Here is a 21,064-nt window from a genome sequence, read left to right on the forward strand (position 1 = left end):
TAGTTACGTGTAAATTTTATGGGGGAAAGGAATCTGGAACCAGATATCTGCTTTATATAATAGGAAAGTCTGATTACTTCTAATTTCCCCAGATGAAGAGTTTTGCCTCCAGATGGCCTGTTCGATGGTCACCAGGTGGTCTTTGCTGCCTTCTAAATCCCTCAGATAAGTTTTTGTCTCTGGGGCCTGTTCAATGATCACTGGGTGATTTTTGCTCTCCTCAGATACCTGGGAGTGTGTTTCAGGAATCAACTCCAGCCAGCTTTTTCCCATCCTTAGATGGGCAATCAAGCATCACCTCCTACTGATTAGCGCTTTGATCTTGGCTGAGAGAAATTGCCGACAAAACCTTAAATCATCAGTCATTTTGCCCTACTTTGAACAGTAGTGTTCTTTGATTTCTTTTTCTCTTTTTACCTAACATTTCTGAGCTTAATTCTGCTATAAGATGGGAGTAACAGAATGTATCTCATTGAGTTACTGTAAAAATTAAATGAGGTATTAAGTGTCTACAGAAAGGCAAGTTCTGGTACAGGCTTGGTATGAGAAATCAATTCCTGCTTCATTGTTCCTTGGATCTATAGCTTTAATGAATACGTGAAGAGTAGGTCCTCAGAAATAGTTAATCATAGCTAAAATTTATTGAGCACTTACTTTAGGTCAGCACAGCGTTATATGCCCTTTTTATGTTAATTTGTTTAATCCTCATAACAGCCCTTGGGTTGTGTACAAATACAATTTCCATTTTGCAGAAAGAAAATAGGAACACAGAGAAGTTAAGTAACTTGCCCAAGATCACACAGCTGGTAAGTAGTAGAGCCAGTGCATGAACTCACACATTGCACTCCCAGAGCCCTTGCTCCTAAGTGCTGTACTACACTGCATGGTTACGGAGGCAGAAACACAAATTCAGTCCCAATTCAGCTTGAAAGTAGCTAATGGTAATGAGATATAGTTTACCTCTAATTTATGGGAAACTTGGCCAGATGGGGCTTAGTTCCATCTACTTTTTCTGCCTTTCTAAATCATCTCAACGATGTGTTTTAGTCTGTTTGTCTCCCTTGATTTCTTTATGCTGCTCACCTCAAGTCGGAGGCAATTTGACCTTTTATGTTTTAATACTGCTAAATGGTCAAGGGCTTGAGGGACAGAGAGAGAGAGCAACAGGATTAACACAATATTATGTGTCATAAATGGATTGTATCCTGGATCTAGCTAGACATTAAAAAATTAGGTCAAATAGGAACGGGGGAAAAAAGGGAGATCCTCTTTTCAGCAACATGATTAGAAACTAATTTTCATCTGTAAGGCGCAGTACAAAATAAGGATTTCCCATATCAAAGAAGCTGGGAAATTATACCCTGTGGCCTCAGATGATCAATAGGAAACAGAAAGAGAAGTCTATCGGTACCAAGGTGGAGGATGCAAGGAATGAGAGACACATAAGCAGCCAGGAAACAGCAGTCACCATGTTAACCCACCATGCTGGGTAAAATGGACCAGAAATACAAGGGAAGGGGAACCCCACCCCCAGCCAAGGATGTGGGATGGGCAGGATTCTACTTGGAGGGCTCTTTGCCTGGCTCTTTGCCTAGTGTGGCAGACAGGAAGGATTCCAGTTGTCATAAAAACAGGGGTGAACTATGCCACATTTATGCTCTGAGCACTGACCATGCATCTGACCCCTTGGTGAACACCAGGATGCACAGATGAACAAAAGATCTTACCTACCTTCCCGAAACTCACCATCTCCCGGGGCAGATGGACCAGCAAGGGTGTGATTGCCATGCTGTATAATGGTTGCTTTTATGGACTTGGGGTAAGAGGAGCAAAGAGGAAGCAGGTCCAGGTAGAGATAATATGTCTGAGCTACAACTTGGAGAATAACAAGGTGTTTTCTAGGTGGATGGCACTGACGTTTTGTTATTCCTGGCAGAGGAATCATTTGTAAAGACACTGGAATCCCAACTGGCTTGCCATGTTGGGGAAAGTATGTTGTTGGGTAGGATAGGAGTGGAAGGCCTCTGTGGGAACATGCGATGGAGGAGCAGGAGGCTGGGCAGAGTCAGATCAAGGTGTTAGTTTATCCAGAAGGCACCACTCACCTCTGACAGTTGCTGAGGTCACCAAACCTTCCCTGCTTGGGTGCCGTGCCCCCAGGGCAGTACTTTTCAAACTACAAGTCACAACCCACTGGATAATGAAATCAATTTAGTGTCTGAAAAATAGAATTTTTTTAAAATAGCAAAATAGATTAGAACAATGCCTTTCAAAGGATCAATTATAGAGGATTTACTTTTTTTTTTTTTTTTGAGACAAAGTCTTACTCTGTTGCCCAGGCTGGAATGTAGTGGCACGATCTCTTCTCACTACAACCTCCGCATCCTGGGTTCAAGTGATTCTCCAACCTCAGCCTCCCAAGTAGCTGGGATTACAGGTGTGTGCCACCACGTCTGGCTAATTTTTGTATTTTTAGTAGAGACAGGGTTTTACCATGTTGGCCAGGCTGGTTGCGAAGGGATCTGCTTTTTTTTTTTTCAGTTCCAATCTGTCACGAATGGATACTTTTGCAAAATGCAATAAAACAATAGAAATGAATTACTAGGAAAAGGATCATGCTCATAAATATCATACTAATGTCAACTTACTGTAAGTGTCTAAAATACTCTGTTTTTGTTTTTGTTTTTGAGACAGAGTCTTGCTCTGTCACCCAGGCTGGAGTGCAGTGGCCTGATCTCAGCTCACTGCAAGCTCTGCCTCCCAGGTTCACTCCAGTCTCCTGCCTCAGCCTCCTGAGTAGCTGGGGCTACAGGCACCCGCCACCAGGCCTGGCTAATTTTTTTTATATTTTTTTAGAAGAGACGGGGTTTCACCATGTTAGCCAGGATGGTCTCGATCTCCTGACCTCATGATCCACCTGCCTTGGCCTCCCAAAGTGCTGGGATTACAGGCGTAAGCCACTGCGCCTGGCCAAATACTCTGTTTTAAACAGCTTTATTGAGATATAATTCACATATAATTCACCCATTTAAAGTGTACAATTCAATGGTGTTTAGTACATTCACAGATCACCACAATCTATCTTAGAACATTTCCATCACTCCTAACAGAAACCTTCTACCCATTAGCAGGTAATACCCATTTCCCTCAGACTCCCATTACCCCAGCCCTACGCAACCACTAAACTACTTTCTATCTCCATAAATGTGTCTATTCTGGACATTTCAGAAAAATGGAATCATACACCATGTGGTCTTTGGTGGCTGGCTTCTTTCTTTAGCATAATGTTTCAAGGTTCATCAGTTTGTGTCAGTATTTCATTTCTTTTTATTGCCAAATAATATTCTATTTTGTGGATATACCACATTTTGTTTATCCGTCCATCAGTTGATGGACATTTGGGTTGTTTCCACTTTGGGGCTATTATAAATAATGCTGCCATGAGCATTCATGTACAAGCTGTTGGGTATACACCCAGGAATGGAATTGCTGGGTCATATGGAAACTCTGTTTATCTTGTTGAAGAACTGCCAGACTGTTTTCCGCAGCAGCTGCACCACTTCACATTCCCACCAGCAGTGCATGAGGCTTCCAATTTCTCCACATCCTCACCAACACTTAGGATTATCTATCTTTCTTATCATAGCCACCCTAATGGGTGTGACGTGGTACTCCATTGTAGTGTTGATTTGCGTTTCCCTAATGGCTAATGATGTCGACACCTTTTCATGGCAAAACACTTTAATTTCTCTGATTTTCTGCACTCATCTCCTCCCTGGCTGGTGATAAGCAAGCAGTTCAGGGACCAAACTTCGAGTAGCACTGGCCTGGAAAATATGAGTGCATCACTTGGAGTGAGGTTAAGTGTTGTTTCTGTGGAATTTTTGCTTCACGTAGACACGTATGTTTATATATTCAGGACTGTGACATAAAATGTATTTGTATTGCTTACTGTTTGCAAACCCCTAGCCTGAAGATTTCCTGCCATTCATCCTCACCCAAAGTAGAACAGGTCATCCTTGAAGAGGGACATTGTCCTTCTAAACATGCCTATTGCAGAAACCAGTCTGTGGCAAAGTGCCACTATCTCAGCCCTGGGAGAATCTGACTGGCAGCTCCAAAATATGAAGTTAATTTAAAAAGGGCTTAAGTCCCAAATCATTTTAGTCAATAAAATAGTCTCCTTGTTTTGAACTCGGTAAAACATTTAAAATTTTTTCTTAATATTTTCATTGTGTAACCACCCAAGGTTGGTTTGCCTGCTGCCTAGACAGAGCCGATTCATCAAGACAGGTGAATTGAAATAGAGAAAGAGTAATTCACGCAGAGCCAGCTGTGTGGGAGACCAGAGTTTTATTATTACTCAAATCAGTCTCCCTGAGCATTTGGGGAGCAGAGTTTTTAAAGATAACTTGGTGAGTCAGGGTAAGCCAGTGAGCCAGGAGTGCTGATTGGTCAGAGATGAAATCATAGGGAGTCGGACCTGTCTTCTTGCACTGAGTCAGTTCCTGGGTGAGAGTCACAAGATCAGATGAGCCAGTTTATTGATCTTAGTGGTGCCAGCAGATCCATTAAGTGCAGGGTCTGCAAAATATCTCAAGCACTGATCTTCGAAGCCATTTAGGGAGGCTCAGAATCTTGTAGCCTCCAGCTCCATGACTCCTAAACCATAATTTCTAATCTTGCAGCTAATGTTAGTCCTACAAAGGCAATCTAGTCCCCATGCAAGAAGGAGGCCTGCTTTGGGAAAGGGCTGTTATCATCTTTGTTTAAACTATAAACTAAGTTTTTTCCCAAAGTTAGTTCAGTCTACGCCCAGCCTACAAGGACAGCTTGGAGGTTAGAAACAAGATGGAGTCAGTATAGTTGGATCTCTTTCACTGTCTCAGTCATAATATTGCAAAGGCGGTTTCAATCCTTCCCTTTGGGTTTTATAACGCCCTCATCTTACAATGTAAGCTATGAAGATGGGAAAAGGTGGTCAATTGCTCTGGCTTCTTCCTGCCAACAGGGGATGTAGTGGGAATGGGAGTGAACCCCAAGGTGAGAAGAGTTGAACTGCTTTGTAACTGTCTGAGTGACTCATGCAGGCCCGGCTGGGCTTTCATGGCAAAAACATTAGTACTCTCAACTACAGTTTTACTACAGTGTTTAAGTGAAACAGCCTATTATAAGGTAAATAATGAGTCCTAGGCTGGGGAGTACAATTCCCAATTTTAAAAACAAAGATTTGAAAGCATTAGTTTGAGGACTTCTAGCCCACAAAGAATTTGGAATTTAGTCTAAACTACAGAAAAAAACGTCAAGAACAGCTAACAACAGTGTACTATAGTTTTTCTTTTGAAGCATAAATTTTCTCTCGCCAATCCTCATTTTTATTAAAAACATATCATGATAGAACTGATTTGTTTGCAAAATAAACTTTAGTCTTACTGCAACTGGCCTAATTATTTGTTAAAAGTACAGCAAGAATAATTATTTTTCATGTAGACTTTTTTAATTGGCTTTGATAGAACTCTGTTCCATGAAGAATCTCAGATAAGACTTTTTAAAAGCCAAGCCCAGCCATGGGTTTGTACCCACAAATACCTATGAGTTGGGCAAATTCCTCTCCTCTTGAGGTCCCAAGACAACTTGGAGTTCCTGGGCCTGTTAGACAGTGAAATTCCTTACTTACCACAGGTCAGGAACCTTGTACGGGGACTCTGTGCGGACAAGGTATGAGGCCAGATTCCCCAACAGGCTTTAATTGGCTCTATAAGTCAACTTTGATTCTTTAAAGGAAGCATGCCATTCCAGTCAAAACCTTGGTAAAATAATCAATTTCTCCAACTGTATTCTGTTACAGAAGAAAATAGCTTCTTATTGCACTTACACAACTAACTATACTGCCATAAACTGAGAATATTCACAAATAGTTTCCAAATTCTGGAGAAATCAGGTAGAGAGGAACAAATATGCTCCAAATTTTGTTCACAGGAGTATATCTTATTCACTTGTTAAAAGTTGCAAATACCTCTAAAGAAATAAGTTCTCTTGACTCTGGAAACAAAATATTTAGCAATGTTTAACACATTAGCTCTCCATGACAGTCCTAGAAGTTTGGTTTTTTTCCTCTATTCCAATAGCACAATTTTTAAAGCCCTATTAAAGCTACAATTGACTAGGAATTTTGATTACTTCTGTGGCATACAATTTTACATAACAATATTATTATTAATGTACACTAAATTGTATCAACATTGTAGAAGTTTTCCATAATTTTGGAACACATACTAATAACATATTTATACAAATACAGTCCAAAGTGAACCAAACACCATTCACTCTTCTATTTGAGTTTTTCCTCTATTCTAATGTCACAATCTCCAGAGTTATTTATCAGAATCCTGCATTTAAGAGCACCTGTTACATTTTAAAACTGATTATAAAACCATCTTTTAAAGAGGACCAAAATGAGACAACAATTATCTGTGGATGACAAAAACATTTTAGGGCATCCACAGTTAAAGACACAATTGACAAGGAAATTTACCTCTGTAGCACACAGTCTGTTAACATAATAATTATAATTATTACAGATAAAATAGACTAAGTCATATTAGAATTATAGGAGTTTTACATTATTTCAGAACATATACCAATAACACATTTACACAAATATAGACCAAAGAAAGCCAAACACCATTTCATATTTGACAATGTCAGGCCTCTGAGCCCAAGCTAAGCCATCATATCCCCTGTGACCTTCACGTAAACAGCCAGACGGCCTGAAGCAACTGAAGATCCACAAAAGAAGTGAAAATAGCCTTAACTGATGACATTCCACCATTGTGATTTGTTTCCGCCCCACCCTAACTGATCAATGTGCTTTGTAATTTCCCCCACCTTAAGAAAGTTCTTTGTAATTCTCCCCACCCTTGAGAACTTACTTTGTGAGATCCACCCCCTGCCCGCAAAACATTGCTCCTAACTCCACCACCTATCCCAAAACCTATGAGAACTAATGATAATCCCACCACCCTTCGCTGACTCTCTTTTTGGACTCAGCCCGCCTGCACCCAGGTGAAATAAACAGCCTTGTTGCTCACACAAAGCCTGTTTGGTGGTCTCTTCACATGGATGCGTGAGATGGACAATGCTTTCTGTGTGATTTTTGTACCAAATAAGCCAAATGTCATTTTTGGACTTTAAAGAACCTAATATCTAAAATATTAAGTTAGAAAGAGACGTAATTTATAATTTGATATTGGAAAGTTAGTCAAATATCAAAGGTTTAAAACACAGGATATCACAAAATAGATCCCAGGTCACCATAAGTCATTCATTTGGCCAGATTGATAACTTCAAAACAATTAAAAAAAAAAAAAACAACCCTTACTCTGATAGAGAAGACTTAGCTTTCCAAACAAGACCCAATGAAGATAGCATGAGGCCAACTCAATCTGTCTCTTATCTCTCTCGTCTTTTTTTCCCTGCCATTTACCCAAATGAGAAAACAAAACCCTTTCATTATCTTTTAACATTACATAAAAATCATCTTCAAAAGAGAAAACCAAATTTCGTGTTTGCATTAGTGCATCTTCAACGTTAAAGTTTTTTAGATAAAATTTTATGTCTCTATCCAGTTTTAATTAGTTTCACCATAAGGTAAGATTTTCATAAACTTTTTAGAACCCTTTATAATTTTCTGTCAAACAGCAGATCAATTTTCTAAGAAAACCCTGTTATTCGTACACATGGGCCCAGATTCTGGCCCCACATCAGTATGATTTTAATGTTTTAACCTATGGGAAAAAGCTAAATAATTTCTTTTAAATCTTAGCCAACTTGTTTATACCCACAGAAGTTTTACAAGATCAAACCTTTTCAAACCCTTTTCACTTTGCTTAAATCTTCAGTTTTGTTCCATTACTCTTTTAGGTTAAGACAATCTTTAAAACCCTCTGAACTAGACAAAATTACATTCCCTTTAACAAAAGCCATATTCCCTTGCCTTCTTATAATCTTTTACCTAAAACACATTCCCTACACACCTTGTATGTAAAACTGTTTCTCCAGTGGTCTCGACTACATGTTGCAATGTTAACTTTTAGCAATTTTTATTTTTAGTGAAAAACCTGACAAGTAAGCGATTTTAATTATGTACTAGGGGTGGAGCCTAGGACATCAGACAGAAATGAAGATAAGGTCTGACTCCTTTTAGCATAGCTAGTGGGCATGGCTCTCCATATGTCTGCAGGACTTATCTGTAATCTAATGCTCCAAAGTAGGTAAATCGAACAATTTTCAAAAGTCAAAGAAACAGTTTGACCTTAAAATATTTAGCAAGTCTGATATCTGATCTTAATTTAGACCAAATGTCTACATTTTTAAGACATTTTATTTTACCAATAATCTTTAAAACTGTCTTTATTTCCAAAAGATTACTAAAATCAGAACAAAAAGGCATTAAAGTTTCTATTTTTCTGACAAAATATTTGATTTAGGCGCTTATTTTTCTAAGCCAATTAATCAGAGCTCTTTTATATCTAAACATACAACACATATAAATACACAGAGAAGATTTTTCATTTGCCAGTTTCTTAATTGGATTACTGGCTTCAGGGTGGAGCCCTCGGAGGAACAGGGCCTGGAAAGCATGCATTTCTAAGGCCAAACAAGCAGCAAATAAGCAGCTGAAGGCAAAGACACATCCCCAAAATTAAGGGTGCCATTTTATACAGATCCTGGATCCCAAAAGGAGGGAAATACTACGGGAGAGGACAGTGCAGTGCTTCTACCCTGCATTTCATTGCAAAGCAACCCAAAGCCAATCGGTCCATTTTGCAATCGGCCCATCTCTCATGAGAGTCTCATCTCCCAGTGGGGGGTGGGGATGTCTCCTTATCTTCCGGGTGGCCCAGAGCATGCTTCTCTGATCCAAGTGTGCAAAGAGTCAAGTACCCCTCCCTAACTACTATTAGCCATCCCTTAAAGTATATTTCCTACCTAGTTATTACATACCAAAGCTCTCTCATAATGCGAAGTAATTTCTGATGCCTCCCAAACTCAAAACCGTCAGACAACACAATGCAAAACAGAACAAGCCTTTGATTTTGAGAGGGATCTATCTGCTATTAATTCCTGGGGTTTCATGATGAAAACAGAGTTTTTGGGGTTTTTTTTCCCCCAAAGCGGGGTCTGCAGCGCCTCCTCTGTTTTTCCCAAGGAGTCCCAAGCTACCAGAAGTTATCTTAGGGCCTCTGATGTGTGCATTAAGAGTGGCAAGAAAAAAATGGAGAAAAATAATTCAGTCGACTGAGAAGGAAAAACCTTTTTCCAGAAAAATAAGTTCCAAGAAGAGAAAAAAATGGCCTTTTAAATACATCTATAGTTTGCTATCCACTTTTAATTAACCTAACTTTTAACCATAGTGCTCTTTAAGAAAGAAATCTTTTCAAATCTCTTATTACCTGACTTTAGCCATGCCAAGTGGCCAATACTTCTAGCTTCTGAACTTTACCAAATGTAACCTCCTATGTGCTTCAAAGACATGGTAAGCAGTTTCTTTTTTTATAAGATTTAGAATCTCCACAAGGTAGTTCGGAGAAAGGAAAATTCAAGAGAGGAAATAAAAAGCTATCTACAAGGGGAAAAAACCTCAATAAATGGCAACGTTACACAAATAACAAACCAGAAATGAATCATTTCAGCAGCCAACAATTGAACCCAGGCCACCAGTGTCGAAAGATAAAGCCTTAGCTACTGAGCTATACAGCATTGAGCAGTTTCTATTGCTTTTCCCAGAAGGAGGCTAGAGAAGCCAATTTCCAGCTTGAAAGGCTTTTAATTCCTCAAGAAAAATTTTTAGGCTGGGCACAGTGGCTCACGCCTGTCTGTAATCCTAGCACTTTGGGAGGCTGAGGCGGGTGGATCACTTGAGGTCAGGAGTTCGAAACGAGCCTGGCCAACATGGTGAAACACTGTCTCTACTAAAAATACAAAAATTGTAATCCCACCTACTGGGGAGGCTGAGGAAGGAATACCCCCGGGAGGCAGAGGTTGCATTGAGCTGAGATTGCACCACTGCACTCCAGCCTTCGTGATGGGAGCAAGACTCCATCTCAAAAAAAAAAAAAAAAAAATTTTAGGATTATGACATGAACCCCAAAATTCCTGTCCTCTGGGTGGTGGAAACCAAAAGAAAGTATCTCCCATGGTCATAAAGTTAAACTCTTAAGGACACAAAACAAAACAGAGAAATTTCATACCGTATTGGTTTCAGGGACCCATAGCAAAGTTTATAACTGACCAGCCTGCCAAGCTGACTTTAAAAGCAGGCTTAGGGGTCCTAAACCCATGTTCTATCCTGTGATACCCCTCTCTCCATTACAGAACATGGAAAGACAAATTCTTAGCACAAGGTACACCAGATTTTTACAGCCTAAGACTAGTCTCACAAATCCTTTTTTCTGTTAATCAAACCCTTGCAGAGGAGACAAATAGTTTACTGTTTATTCAGACAGAGAAAGCAAGACAGATCAGAAACTTGGCCGGTGAGAATTTTTTACCCTTTTTGCTGGCATAGCTGGTTTCTGGGTTCCCTTTCCCTGCAGCTTCCAGAAGAATGGAGTGGCTTCTGATGACCCTGCTTGCTTGTGCTATAGCTTTGGGGTTCAAGCCACTTTACAAGAGAAAATCACCCTGTAAGACAAGATTCTTAATTTGCAAGATGCTGCCCAGCGGGCTACATGGGAAACCGAATTAACATTTTCCATCCCAGCAAAATACACATAACAAAACAGACATTAGTCACCTTATTCAGCAGCCAATATCAGCCTGGCAAAGCTCAAACTTTTTCCCCGTTGGCCTCTGTTGTCTTTGATCCACTCCAGGTGGGGACGGACGACCTCCAAATGATAATTCACAATGGGGTATCTGAGCAAGGGGAAGAGCAGATATTCACACCCTGAGACAGGCCTGTTGAGCCTTTTTTAGAGCTCATCGAATGTGACCAGACAAATAAGGAGGGTTCTTTGAGTTAGGCCTGCTGGACTTCCATCAGCAACCCATCTGAGATTCCTTCCAAATATACGAACACATGCAAAGACAGAAGGCCTTCTAAATCAGATCCCTAACCACGAACTCCAAGAGTATCCCTCCCAAACTATCCTCCTAGTCTCCTTCTGAGAAAACTCCTCGAAATCTTCCTGATTGAAGATAAGTCTCCCAAACCAGGACTCTTCCTATTAGACCTTCGGAGCTGTGTGATTAGTTAGAAAGAGCCAACTGAGACCCCCACAGGAGCTGAACAGACACCCTGCAATGGTGCTACAGACACCCCACCATAGGGATACATAACCAGTCAGGAGAAGGAAGAAGCCATTGGCAGCGCCTAGGATACTTACCAATCCAGACACCCCACAATGGGGCTACAGACATCCCACCATGGGGCTACAGACAAACACCCTGTGATAGGGCTACAGTTAAGGGGTGTCTCCCCAGGACTCTTTCTCCACTGCAATTAAATCCATGCACATTGGGTCGGCAGTGCCCTGCCAGTAGAGAAATACCAGAGTCAGCCCCCAGTCCAAGAGAACCAGGCTGCCGCTTGGGCTGACTTCGGCATTCATCGCTGGAGGAGGAGGCCACTGAACCATGGGCAAGTAGCCACAAGGGCAATCCCAGACGAGCCCCCAAATTTGTAACCGCCCAAGGGGTTCGCCTTGCCTGCTGCCTAGACAGAGCTGATTCATTGAGACAGGGGAATTGCAATAGTGAAAGAGTAATTCATGCAGAGCCGCTGTGCTGCAGACAGGAGTTTTATTATTACTCAAATCAGTCTCCCTGAGCATTCAGGGAGCAGAGTTTTTAAGGATAACTTGGTGGGTCAGGGGAAGCCAGTGAGCCAGGAGTGCTGATTGGTCAGAGATGAAATCAGAAGCCAGACGCAGTGGCTCACACCTATAATCCCAGCACTTTGGGAGGCCAAGGCAGGTGGATCACAAGGTCAGGAGTTCAAGACCAGCCTGGTCAACATAGTGAAACCCCATCTTCACTAAAAATACAAAAACTTAGCCAGGCATGGTGGCAGGTCACCTGTAATCCCAGCTACTCGGGAGGCTGAGGCAGGAGAATCACTTGAACATGGAGACAGAGGTTGCAGTGAGCCAAGATCACACCACTGCACTCCAGCCTGGGCAACAGTGTAAGACTCTGTCTCAAAAAAAAAAAAAAAAAGAAAAAAAGAAATAATAGGGAGTCGGACCTGTCTTTTTACACTCAGTCAGTTCCTGGATGGGGGCCACAAGATCAGATGAACCAGTTTACTGATCTGGGTGGTGCCAGCTGATTCATCAAGTGCAGGGTCTACAAAATATCTCAAGCAATGATCTTAGGAGCAGTTTAGGGAGGATCAGAATCTTGAAGTCTCCAGCTGCATGACTCCTAAACCATAATTTCTAATCTTGCAGCTAATGTTAGTCCTACAAAGGCAATCTAGTCCCCAGGCAAGAAGGAGGCCTGCTTTGGGAAAGGGCTGTTACCATCTTTGTTTAAACTATAAACTAAGTTTCCCCCCAAATTAGTTCAGCCTACACCCAGCCTACAAGGGCAGCTTGGAGGCTAGAAGCAAGATGGAGTCAGTAAAGTTAGATCTCTTTCACTGTCTCAGTCATAATATTGCAAAGGCGGTTTCAATTGCATTTAAGTGCTCTGTTAATTTGATAAAAGTTTTTAAAACCTGACATTATTTCATTAACATGTGATTGCTTTGCAGAGTTACTTTGCTCTGATGTATACACCAAGGCAGGTTATGCTTGGGTCTACCCTCAGTGGAGGCGTATGTATATACCACACTTGAATATGTGCCCATATCTTTATGCATATGTGTACACACATGAAAATGTCTTTGCTTTAAAAGACAATGCTGCTCACCCTTGTTCACTACAGCATTACTTACAATAGCCAAGAGGGGGAAGCAACCCAAATGTGCATCAAGGGAGGAATGGATAAAGAAAAGGTGGTATACACATGCAATGGAATATTATTCCATCTTTCAAAAGAAAGGAATCCTGTCATATGCTACAACATGGGGAACATTAAGCTAAGTAAAATAAACCAGTGTCAAAAAGACAAATACTGTATGATTCCACCTAGATGAAGCATCTAAAGTAGTTAAACTCAGTCTGGACACAGTGACTCATGCCTGTAATCCCAGCAGTTTGGGAGGCCAAAGTGGGTGGATTGCTTGAGCCCAGGAGTTTGAGACCAGCCTGGCCAACACGGTGAAATGTCATCTCTACAGAAAAATATTACAAAAAATTATCCAGGTGTGGTGGTGCACTCCTGTAGTCTTGGCTACTAGGGAGGCTGAGGTGGGAAGATCACCTATGCCCAGGAAGTTGAGGCTGCAGTGAGCCATGATCACACCACTGCACTCCAGCCTGGGCGACGAGTGAGACCCTGTCTCCAAATAATAACAATAATAATGAAAGTAGTCAAACTCATAGAAACAGAAGATAGAATGGTGGTTGCCAGAAGCTAAAGGGAGGAAGAATTGGGGAATTGTTATTCAAGGGGTATGGAGTCTCAGTTTTGCAAGATGAAAAAGTTCTAGAGAGTCCTAGAGTAGGCAGATTTAACAACCTGTATACTTAAAAATTGTTGAGTAAATTTTATGCTATGTGTTTTTTTTTTTTTTACCATAATTTAAAATAAAATTGAATTTTAAAAAAGTTGATGCTACTTGGAAGCCACACCAGTTAATAGTCAGAAATTGGGTACTGGGCCAGGCATGGTGGCTCACGCCTGTAATCTCAGCACTTTGGGAGGCTGAGGTGGGCAGATCACCTGAAGACAGGAGTTCGAGACCAGCCTGGCTAACGTGGTGAAACCCCGTCTCTACTAAAAATACAAAAATTAGCCGGGGGTGGTGGTGGTCACCTGTAATCCGAGCTACTCAGGAGGCTAAGGCACGAGAATCGCTTGAATGCAGGAGGAAGAGGTTGCAGTGAGCCAAGATTACGCCACTGCATTCCAGCCTGGCCAACAGAGCAAGACTCTGTCTCGAAAAATAAATAAAAGAAATTGGGTACCGGATCTGACAGAACTGAATATAAATCCCTAATCCACTTCTTCGGAGCTATGTAACCTGAGCAAGCAATAACTCCTTTTGAAGGGCAAGTGCCTTTAGCTGTAAAGCAGCTAAGTTCTTAGTGCCATCAGGAAGGTCATCCGGGAGAAAAGTGCCTGGCAGGAATTCAGGGAAATCCAAAAAGCTGTGTCTTTCAGCTGCAGTATGCAACCCACAGCCCCTTTGCATTGCACTCCCATCTGTGTACCTGTCTTCTGGTCTATGGAGCCAGTTTGCAGAGCTGTGGCACTACTGCCTGGCCATGCTCCCTGTGCAATCATAGCGAGCCCCTCTCTGAGGAAACAGCCTCCTTGCCATCTAAAGCCAAGTTGCAACCTCTGAAGACAACTTTCTTCTCCTTGAGAAATTCTCTGAAGCTCCATGGCCTCGAGCCTTAGGGTTCCTCATGAGGGTTTTTTTACCAGCTCAGCTTGGCTTCCAGCCTCATAGGGGGCAGCTGGAGACAAGTTGTGGGATTTCAGGTTGTTTCTGAAGAACCAGTGGGGACTTTCTGTGCCCAGAAAAACTTCCCAGCCAGTCAACTCATCCCTTGGCTCGACACTTGGCTCTCTCATAAAATACACACATTCCTGAGATCATACTAATGTGCTTACAATTAAATAACTTTACAGTTTCCTAAGAACTTCCACATGCCGAATACCCTCCCTGAGGTAGGGCTTTTACAGATAAAAATTTAAATGAGCACCTACTATGCTGGGCACTGTTCTAGGCTTTTTCTCAAGTAATCTTCTCACATTTAGTTAGTAAGTGGCCCAGGGAGGTCTCAGAGCCTGGTCTTTGGGGCTCTTTCCAGAACACCTCAGCTGCCTTCTGAATCATTTTCACTTCAGGTGCCTTCCAGAGAGGAGGTTTTTCTCAGGGAAAGAGTGTAGCAGGAGGCTTCCTAAAAGAGACAGGCCTGCCAGTCAGGAGTGTGTGCAGTTGGGGTGGCAACGAGGGAGCCACAGGAAGGGGGAGCCCAGGACTGCAACGATCTCAACTCTGGGCCAGCCTTCCCTGCCCAAGTTCCCTGGGGTCTCTCAGTGCCTCTCTTCAACCCCTCCCCACCCCCACCCCATCCCCTGCCCCTCCACAATGTAGTGGACAGGATCGCTGGCTTGGGAGTCAGACAGATCTGGGTCCAGGTCTCTGCTAAGCTCAGCTTCCCTATCAATGCAATGGGGTAATAAGAGTCCCTAACCCTTAAGTGGCTCCGAGGATTCAGAGAAGTGATGTCCATGAAGTGCTCAGCACCATTACTAGCACATGGTAAGAACTCAGTAGATGCTGCTCTAGCGGCTTAGGCCCCTCCCTCCATGGCCAACTCCATCCTTTCCATCCTTACCTCCAGTCCCACCACCCGTCCCTCTCCATTCCCTCTTTTCTTACCTAATCCTGCTCCAGCCAAATCTCCACTCTTGAAAAAGCCACAGAAAGTTGCATAAAAAACAGAGACAGCTGGGACAGGAGAAGAGAGAGGCGGCAACCGAGTCCCTGCAATCTCCTGTTCCTCATGGAGGGCAGCCTGACCCCTCAGGCCCAGCCTCAGGGACCAAATCCAAACGCCCTCTTTCCTGTTTACTGTATCAACAGCCCTGGCATTTAACTTGGCCCAAGTGAGAAGAGCTGTGGTTCGGCTCAGTCCTGAGGAGCAGCAAAGGTCCTGGGCTGGGAAAGCCACTGGTCCATGGCCCCATATGCTGTCTCATCCTGCAGACAGGCTCAGGGCCGAGAAGACTTGGAGCCAGCAGGCGGGCAGGCCTTGCTGGGCTCAGACCACCGAAACAGCATTCTGTACAAGCTCAGTCTGATGGGCAACCTCCTGCGAGTGACATCCCAGAGGCTGTCATCAGTCCTTAGAAGTCCTACCTCTCTCCCTAGCCCCCTACCCCAGAGTCCCACCACCTTGGAATTCTCTCATCCCGTGCAGGAGTGTCCCACCATGGCTGCCTTGCTGTCATTCTTGAGGCTCTCACATTCTACCCACTTTAGGCCTTTTCACCAAGACTATACAGATGGACTATAAAGATGGAAAGACCATGGGTTTTGGAGCCAATACACTTGGATTCAAGCCTGAGCCACACTACGTAGGTACTAAGTAAGCATTCCTTACCCACTTGGGACCTCAGTCTCCTCACATCTAAAGTGAGTATAACAGGCTGGTACAGTGGCTCACACCTATAATACCAGCACTTTGGGAGGCCAAGGTGGGCGGATCACTTGAGGTCAGGAGTTCAAGACCAGCCTGGCCAGCATGATGAAACCCTGTCTTTATTAAAAACACAAAAATTAGCCAGGTCTGGTGGCATGTGCCTGCAATCCCAGCTACTCAGGAGGCTGAGGTGGGAGGATCACTTGAGCCTGGGAGTGGGAGGTTGCAGTGAGCCGAGATCATGCCACTGCACTCCAGCCTGGGTGACAGAGTGAGACCCTGTCTCAAAAAAAAAAAAAAAAAATTAAAATTAAAGTGATTATAACAACATTTTCTCCATAAGGTTATAGTGGGGATTAAATAAGATGACCTATGAAAGTACCTACCCACTGTGTACCTATAAAGTGTGCTTGATAAATATTGCTTACTCTCGCTTCTTCTGGGGGGAGGGTCCCAGGCTGCAGCTTAGTCAAACAGCCAATTAGTGCCCTGTTCCTTTCAGAGTGCTATTTGTTGCCCTAGAAATGATTAGCGGGATAAGAAATATTGCTCCTGCTCTGGAAAAATTTCAAAATGATGAAGAAAACTGTAATTCACGTGCTCCATAGCAAACCAAGATGGCGCCATCTGCATCTTCTTTGGGTTTCACGTGTTGGGCAGCCACCACGGCTGTGCCTGGGGACCGGCCAGCACAGCTGCAGGCAGTTTCCTTCCGATAAGAAGTGGAAGCTGCAGTACTCATTTGGGGAACTCTGTCCTTTTATTCAGGAAAAACTCCTCAAATGGGCCTTTTAATTATAGAAATGTAAACCAAAGGCGCTGTCCTGAAATAGAGCTGTGATTTTTAGACGATTTCTGCTGTGTCTGTTGAAGGCAGAGTTGCTCCCTGTAAAACAGGCTGCTGTGGACAAAATGTGCTCCTGCAAGGGGAGGGACAAGCCTCATGGTGGGGTATTGCCATGTTTCTTTCCATTTGACCCCTAGCCCAAGCCTGGGACCCCTGTTATTAGCGATATAAGGGCCAGACACTGATGACTACTTTGCGAGAGGCTTCATGAGACTCTGGCCACGATCATTGCCGCTGAGGGACACAGGTGGTGAAGTGAGGTAGTAAGTAAAACGCCAGTACCTCGGAAAGCAGTTACGGCTGCCTCTTTTTCTCCTAGTAGATTCTGTGAGAAGTCATTGCTGGCACACAGGAAAGCTATTGATAGCAGAGTAGCTAAGAAAGCAGACACAGGAGGTGAACTGCCTGGGTTTTGGGCAAGCCACTGAACTTCCGTGTGCCTTGGTTTCCTTGTATACAAAATGAGGGCAATAGTAGTGGAAGGGAACTCAGTGATGCATGTAGAGTGCTTGGGACAGAGCCTGGCATTGGTTGTGTTCTGCATAAATGTTGGTTGTTACTTTTTAGCTACCTAAAAAACTCTAGTTATATTTGCCTTCCAGTGAGTTCTCTTGGGTTTTCTAGGTATGCAATTATATCATCTGCCAGTTCGTTCCCCCATAATCCTACTATTTCTATTTCCTGCATTTTCTCACTGGGTATATTGCAGGGCTTTTTGGGGTTCCTTGGAATGGGGAAACCATGTTGAATTTTCAAGCTGCTTTGGAAAGGATGGATGTGAGATGAGAGTGGCCCAAAGCAGAGTGATGGGGAGGAAGCTGTCATGTGATTTAGGTGTGATGTGAAGACTCAGCTATGGATAACACCCTAAGGCCAGGAAAGAGGAGTTCTATATAAGAGGCACCTTAGAATAGAGTTGACTGGACTTGTCATGATACTGATCATAAAAATGGAATCTAACACCAACCATCAAAATAATTCCATTACAAGCCAGGCGTGGTGGCTCACGCTTGTAATCCCAGCACTTTGGGAGGCCGAGGCAGGCGGATCACGAGGTCAGGAGATCGAGACCACGGTGAAACCCCGTCTCTACTAAAAATACAAAAAAATTAGCCGGGCGTGGTGGCGGGCGCCTGTAGTCCCAGCTACTCGGAGAGGCTGAGGCAGGAGAATGGCGTGAACCCGGGAGGCGGAGCTTGCAGTGAGCCGAGATTGCGCCACTGCACTCCAGCCTGGGCGACAGAGCGAGACTCCGTCTCAAAAAAAAAAAATAATAATAATAATTCCATTACAATGTATTCATCTGAAAACGAAGGAAAGAAGGGAAATTTTCATAACCTCAGTTTATGGTTAGTTTTGAAACACCAGATTCAGGAGAAGTTTGCAAATACTTTCATTATCTCCACAGTTTGAGACAATTTGACTATTTCTTAAATACTTTACAATTGGTTCATGCTTGCAAAAATACCTCTAGTTTACAAAGTCGCCTGATATATTTGGCCTTATTTAGTTCTCACAAAATCCTCTTGGCAGATATATTAAAAATTGAAGTATTGGACGTGTAACACTGTGACACAGCAGTTAAAAGCTTGGCTCTGGAGACAGACTACCTGGATTTCAAAGCTGGCCCTGACACTGTGTGACTTTTGTCAAGTCCCTAACCTCTCTCCGCCTGTTTCTGCATCTATAAAATTGAGGCGGGCCGGGCACGGTGGCTTATACCTGTAATCCCAGCACTTTGGGAGACCGAGGTGGGTGGATCACCTGAGGTCAGGAGTTCAAGACCAGCCTGGCCAATGTGGTGAAACCCCATCTCTACTAAAAATACAAAAATCAGCTGGGTGTGGTGGCAGGCACCTGAAATCCCACTACTTGGGAGGTTGAGGCAGGAGAATTGCTTGAATCCAAGAGGCGGAGATTGCAGTGAGCCAAGATCACACCATTGTCCTCCAGCCTGGGCAACAGAAGCGAAACTCTGTCTCAAAAAAAAAAAATTTTGAGGTAATAATAGGCTTACCATCATGGGGTTGTTTAGCAGTATGTTAAGTAACTGTAAGGGTTAGCTGTTATGAATATCTGGGAACTTTACGGCTTGCAAAGCCCTTACTTGACCTTCTTGGATGCTCCTATGCCTTTGCAATTCACACTACAGTTACATCAGGGGCTGTCCTGTTACCTGTGTACCTGATGAACCTGTCTCAACCTTGAAACTCTGTTTCAGTCAACACAGTGATGCTCCCGCGGGTGCATGAGGTGGAAGGGAAAGGCACAGACCTGGATGAGTTGCCCTGCCTAGTCCTGGAGGCACAACACGAGCTTAGTTCCCTAGGCCCTAGGGGTCTGTGGCAGCCCCTCTGAGTAGAGTGGCCATATAGTTTATGGTGCTATTAAATAATTAGAGCAAGAGGCAAAAGCCAGACCTGCAACGGGTAACCAGGATGTGTGGTCACCTGACCTATAGCAGACCTGTTTATCCTCATCCTCACACCAAAGTCTGGTCTCCTGCAGTGTATAAGCTTAACCTTCCCTCCCTGCCCTGCCTACAACAGGCAGCTCTTCTTCTGCACGCAAGCACACATAAACAGGGCTCCATGACTGATTCTGCTTCGGGGCCTGTTTTCCTTGGTCACCCCTGCTAAGACATGCATAGAAGAAGGAAAACAATGAGGAAACAGAAGGCAGAGTCCTGTAAGCACACGCTGGGGGAGGCAGCGGTTCTGAGGAGCAATTTGCAGGGGTGCTTGTGAGGAGGAGTAAGGTGTGGTGGGGAAGAGACATTACGGTGTGCATGCATGTAGGGCAAACGCAGAACCAGGCTAAGCCCTTGGCAGGGCTGGGAGCAACTGTTTGGCTGCAGTGGAAAATCCCAAATGAGATGCAAGAATTCCATTCAACAAATATTTGTGGCACCTACTCAGTGCAAATAAGAAGGCCAGGCTGAGTCACTGAGCACAGCCCCATCCTGGCACCACGGTGTTGCGGACAGAGGGACCTCCAAGACCACTGGAGCAGATGAGAGGCTTGGAGAGGGTGCAGGAGCCAGGCCAGGTGCTGAGGACCTCCAGGCCCCGAGCGAAGCCTCAGCCCTGTGGAGACCAGAGTTCAGCAGCCAGCTGGGGCTCCACCCTCTGGGCAAGAACTGCTGAGTCACAGACCACTGGGGACACTGCCCAGGCTGAGCCAGGGTGACCCTGGGGGTCAGAGGGAGTTGGAGTTGCTGCCATGATATGGGGTGGGCAGGCCGGAACGGAGGTGTCCACAGGCCCGTGGAGCTAAAAAGCCCTTCCCTCCTCCCCTTCTGCGCTTGCCTTCTCAGGCGGCCCCAAAGTTGAAGATGCTGAGAACAGGGAGTGTGAGGTAGTGGGGGTGAAGGCAGCAGACTTCCTTGCCGAGATCAGGGACCTCTGTCCACCTCATTCTTCTAGTTTTCACTCAATCCCTTTCTCTGTCCAGCCTCACTCACCTGCTGCCCGAGTGTTCTGTTTTGCTTCAGGGTCCCTGTCCCACTGTGGGTCCACTGCCCCTACCCTCTCGTGCTTCACTGTCCAGCCTCAAGGCTCAATTCAGGCTGTGGACCCCTTGTCTCTAAGCTCACTGCGGCAGGCCCCAAGGCCTTGAGCAGCAGCAGCAGGTCCCAAACAAAATGACCCCATAGAGCCTAGGGAGAAGGTCAGAAAACATCACCCTCTGATGACTGGGTGAGAGCAGCCTTCTGTGGCCATTCCCCAGGAAATGGTGCCCCAAAAAGGTCAACACAGAAGTAGCTGCTGCTAAAGTGCTACCCCAGCGATGCCTCAAGTTTGCAGAGCTGTTTACAGCTTGCAAAGCAGTGTCACATCTGCTTACAGAAACCTCAGTCACAGTGAATCCCCACTGCACAGATAGGAAACCAAGGCTCAGGGGTATTAAGTGACCAGCTCAAGCTCAGCAGCTGCTAAGCCATACAACC

The sequence above is a fragment of the Hylobates moloch genome, unplaced genomic scaffold (genome assembly GCF_009828535.3).
Source record: "Hylobates moloch isolate HMO894 unplaced genomic scaffold, HMol_V3 SCAFFOLD_5, whole genome shotgun sequence".
NCBI lineage: Eukaryota > Metazoa > Chordata > Mammalia > Primates > Hylobatidae > Hylobates > Hylobates moloch.